Raw genomic sequence first — 6,000 nt, 5'->3', positions numbered from 1 at the left:
TATTTGAGCAAGACGATAGCTGAAGATTTATTCTTAAATTCTTTGATATAATATAAAAATGGCATCAAAGTTTTGGACCTTGAACTTATAGTGTAAGCCAATTTTTTTTTTTAAATCATGTCATAACTCTCTCTCAATGTTGGTGCACAAGAGATAAGACATTCTGGTCACTACTGGCTAATGTCACCATGACAAGTGTGTATGGTTATAGTACTCCTTCACCAACAGTGACCAGTGTGTATGGTTATAGTACTCCGTCACCAACAGTGACCAGTGTGTATGGTTATAGTACTCCGTCACCAACAGTGACCAGTGTGTATGGTTATAGTACTCCGTCACCAACAGTGACCAGTGTGTATGGTTATAGTACTCCTTCACCAACAGTGACCAGTGTGTATGGTTATAGTACTCCTTCACCAACAGTGACCAGTGTGTATGGTTATAGTACTCCTTCACCAACAGTGACCAGTGTGTATGGTTATAGTACTCCGTCACCAACAGTGACCAGTGTGTATGGTTATAGTACTCCTTCACCAACAGTGACCAGTGTGTATGGTTATAGTACTCCTTCACCAACAGTGACCAGTGTGTATGGTTATAGTACTCCGTCACCAACAGTGACCAGTGTGTATGGTTATAGTACTCCGTCACCAACAGTGACCAGTGTGTATGGTTATAGTACTCCTTCACCAACAGTGACCAGTGTGTATGGTTATAGTACTCCTTCACCAACAGTGACCAGTGTGTATGGTTATAGTACTCCGTCACCAACAGTGACCAGTGTGTATGGTTATAGTACTCCTTCACCAACAGTGACCAGTGTGTATGGTTATAGTACTCCGTCACCAACAGTGACCAGTGTGTATGGTTATAGTACTCCTTCACCAACAGTGACCAGTGTACGGGAGCATGATTATAGTACTCCTTCACCAACAGTGACCAGTGTACGGGAGCATGATTATAGTACTCCTTCACTAAGGATACAACCTTAACTGACTTCTTTAATTATTCTGACAGCATTATCTATCAAGCTGTGCATCACTGTCTCCTGCAGTAACGATGCTGAAGATGGCATTAAACATGGACAGCAATTACAAGAAAAGATCTTCCATATAAAATGTATATTTAATATAAACTAATGAATGCCACATATACTCCTTTCCACATATGGATAATATATGACAATTACTACTTCAAAGTCTTTCATCCAACACACTCAAAATAAACCAAAGAATTCAGTTTGATGTAGAGATTAATATAATGGTTAAAAATTTATATTACAAAAGCTGGTTAACTAATTAATCAATGTAGAAAATATAGTGAAGGACATTTTCTGTAAATAATGAATGTTACCATCTTTTACTTCAGACAAATACCACCACTGTTCACAGATTATAAGGACTCACAGGAAACTGGTATTATCTATCCAGTCAAAGGCATCTGAATTAGAAACTGAAAATACTAAAATGCTTAATTAGAAGTTGCAAACTGTACACAAGCAACGAAAGGCAAAAATTTCTTGATATGAACCCAGTGGGTGGGTTCATATTCTTAACGATGCAACATTGGTTGCTTTCAACCAATGGTGGTCAGGGGAAAAGACATTACTGTTCAAATTGGGGAGTGTAAGAAAAGCATCAGCCATATTGGACAAATTATATATCTGAACTAGAAAACATCTCTCTTCATCCATAACTGCATTCTATATTTTCTTAAAACTTATTGAAAGACAAAATGATGTGTTTTTAATATATATATATATATATATATATATATATATATATATATATATATATATATATATATATATATATATATACACACACACACACACATACATACATACATACATACATACATACATACATACATACATACATACATACACACACACACACACACACACACAAATAAAATATAGGGGGTTCCACCTCTGGTGCAAGTGGGGGGGACATGTACATACACAGATATGTGTATGTATATATATATATATATATATATAGATATATATATATATATATATATATATATATATATATATATATATATATAATATTGTGTTTGTAGACTCGTATGTGTCTGCTCGTGCATGATGTACAACAGTGTAAATACATACAACAAAAATACAAATACTGTACCATTAGAGAAAATCCATAAGAGTCATGAAGAGGGTTCGAACCTATGCAGTGGGTATTCCCATGCACATGCTCTAGCGACTAGACCACAACATGGTACAGTATAAGGATTGCAACCTGGAGTTCTACTGAACACACAAGGGTTTCCTGAGGCTTCTACTGAAGTCGGACCAGGATTTTTACACAATTCCCCCCCCCCCCCCATGCACTCTGGCTGTCATCGTGGAATGTTCTACCTCTGACGCTCCTCTTTCAATTCACAGAGGAGCAGGTATGTTTTCAATACATATCACACTAATGTGACTGCATCAATGAGAATTTGTCTCAGTTTGAATTTCTTAGTACAGTATCTCAATGAGAATGAGAATAATTCTCTCATTGATGCAGTCACGTTAGTGTGATTATTCTCTGAATACCATTAGATATACAATATAGATTTATTTAGTTTTATGGAATTTTTTCTAATTGATCAACTCAGATTCATGAAAAATACTGTACTGTCATTGCCAAAATCAAATTGATTTTGTCACGATATATCATGTTAGTTTGATTTCTTTGTGTATTCCTCCACTCTTGTCTAGCAAATTTTTCCATGTGGTTTTCCAAACTTCTAAATTACGCAATGATTATATTTCTATATAATATATAATCATATTAATATATGATTATATATTATTTATATTTAATGCCTTGGTTTGTGGTTAATTCTGAGAAGCTTCATGATTTATTTGGTTCTTGGAAAGTGGGAGGCAGCCCATTCTGGAATCTACATGGGAATTTCTATGGTCTTGACATTCCTTACTGCACGTATAGTACGTAAATTACTGTTAAATGTTTTAGTTCATTCTGCTTTCGTTCCTGGATGGACCAAAATGCTGTCATTTTCATTTCATGTGTGTGTGTGGGTTTGAGTCATTTCTGTCGGTCACATATAATGCGACTTATTCTCTACTCAAAGTCTTTCCTTTAATATTTCAGAGCCTAAAAAATACTTTTAAATACCAGATATTTAAATTTAAAAATTTAAAAAGATATGATCAATGGGTGGGTGTGTGGAAGATATGATCAATGGGTGGGTGTGTGGAAGATATGATCAATGGGTGGGTGTATGGAAGATATGATCAATGGGTGGGTGTATGGAAGATATGATCAATGGGTGGGTGTATGGAAGATATGATCAATGGGTGGGTGTATGGAAGATATGATCAATGGGTGGGTGTATGGAAGATATGATCAATGGGTGGGTGTATGGAAGATATGATCAATGGGTGGGTGTATGGAAGATATGATCAATGGGTGGGTGTATGGAAGATATGATCAATGGGTGGGTGTAGAAGAAAAGATGACTGCAAGTGTTAAGTTGCAATAAATGAGTGTATGATAGATGCAAAACATGGATGGAGGTACGTAAGATACAATGAATAGCTGGAAGTGTGGAAGATACAATATACCGAAAGGGTGGTTGTTTGGAAGATATGTTGAATGAGTGGATGTGTGGAAGATATGCTGAATGAGTGGATGTGTGGAAGATATGTTGAATGAGTGGATGTGTGGAAGATATGTTGAATGAGTGGATGTGTGGAAGATATGTTGAATGAGTGGATGTGTGGAAGATATGTTGAATGAGTGGATGTGTGGAAGATATGTTGAATGAGTGGATGTGTGGAAGATATGCTGAATGAGTGGATGTGTGGAAGATATGTTGAATGAGTGGATGTGTGGAAGATATGTTGAATGAGTGGATGTGTGGAAGATATGTTGAATGAGTGGATGTGTGGAAGATATGTTGAATGAGTGGATGTGTGGAAGATATGTTGAATGAGTGGATGTGTGGAAGATATGCTGAATGAGTGGATGTGTGGAAGATATGCTGAATGAGTGGATGTACTCACCTAGTTGTGCTAGGCGAGTACAAACAAATGACCATTGTGAGAATTACCATAGTTACAGCTTCAAGGAAGATTGCATGGACACTTAAGGTACTATGGAGTATTTAATTACTGTTAAATGATTCAAGATGCATTATTCTTTTACTTTTTAAAAATATTTATGTTATATGATGCCTTTAATACACTAGAAAAAATGTTTTTGACTATTAGATATTATTTACCTCCAAGACAGCACCTGCTTTTGAGGATCTTTACGAGAAAAAAAGTTATATAAAAGCAGGTCGATATAAGCTATATAAAATATTATTGATTTCTGCATTGATTTTGTGTATTGTTCATAATATATCCTACTTGAAATATCTAACCAATTAGGATAAGATTTTCAGCTTTTGTACATACTGTACCTCACATTCAGGTAAGTTGACTGCATATTTATAACAATTTAAATTAGTTGTACGATGCCACAATGCTAATAAGCTATCTACTAGAACACCCCCCCCCACACACACACACACACACTAATATTCCATCTTGCCCCACACACACATTATACAAAAAAAAAAATTGTTGCTTTGATGCAGGTTTCAAGGTCTGTACAGAAATCTCTGTACAGTCTGTATCTCTGTACAGAAAATGTGGAAGTTTTCAACATCTTGTATTTATAACCCATGTCAGATAAGCAAAATTGTATTAAGTGACACATTTTTGTCCATTTTGGACCTTTTATCAAGTCATGTTATGACTTAGTAAGGTTCAGGAGGGACCTGAAAGATCACCATTTCTATTTCATATGTGAGGACTGGGTTATTTTTCCAAACTGTCCTCTTGAATAGAACATCTCATTTTGACAACGCCCCAAAATATGATGTACAATAAATCAAAGTGGCTCTCAAAATTGACTGTCTGTCCCATTTTCATGGATCCTTCATTAGGTTAGGTTCGGGCAATTTAATACACCATTTTTGTGACATGACCACTTGAGAGAATGGGCTAATTATTCAGCCATGTTATTTTTAGTTTCTCTGAAGTCACTATTTATTTTTCTATGTATGATAACAAACACACTGAAGTTTTGTTCACAGTTTTAAGCTTTCATTCGTTGCATAAAGATTGCACTTTGGCGAGTGTACAAGTGTACTACTGCACAGAACAGTGGTAAACATGCTATTAATACTTATGATAAACACTTGTCAATACTTGTATCTTGAAAGTCATGCTCAAACAAAGTATTTGAGAAACATTTATTACTGTGAGAACACACTATACCAGATCATGATCACACATCATCCAAGACCATGATCACACACTATACCAAGTCTATGATCACACACTATACCAGTCTATGATCACACACTATACCAGTCTATGAACACACACTATACCAGTCTATGATCACACACTATACCAGTCTATGATCACACACTATACAAGTCTATGATCACACTATACCAGTCTATGATCACACACTATACCAGTCTATGATCACACTATACCAGTCCATGATCACACACTATACCAGTCCATGATCACACATCATACAAGACCATGATCACACACTATACCAGTACCATGATCACACACTATACCAGTCCATGATCACACACTATACCAGTCCATGATCACACACTATTCCAGTCCATGATCACACACTATACCAGTCCATGATCACACACTATACCAGTCCATGATCACACACTATACCAGTCCATGATCACACACTATACCAGTCCATGATCACACACTATACCAGTCCATGATCACACACTATACCAGTCCATGATCACACACTATACCAGTCCATGATCACACACTATACTAGTCCATGATCACACACTATACCAGTCCATGATCACACACTATACCAGTCCATAATCACATACTATACCAATCTGTATATACCATGCATGATTATCAGTAACTGGCAAAATGATTCTCATACTGCTGACTGCATTGTGTCAATTTTCATACTAATCCCT

This window comes from Procambarus clarkii, chromosome 92 (genome assembly GCF_040958095.1).
Source record: "Procambarus clarkii isolate CNS0578487 chromosome 92, FALCON_Pclarkii_2.0, whole genome shotgun sequence".
In the NCBI taxonomy this organism is placed as follows: Eukaryota; Metazoa; Arthropoda; class Malacostraca; order Decapoda; family Cambaridae; genus Procambarus; species Procambarus clarkii.
Note: the sequence above shows the minus strand (reverse complement) of the source record.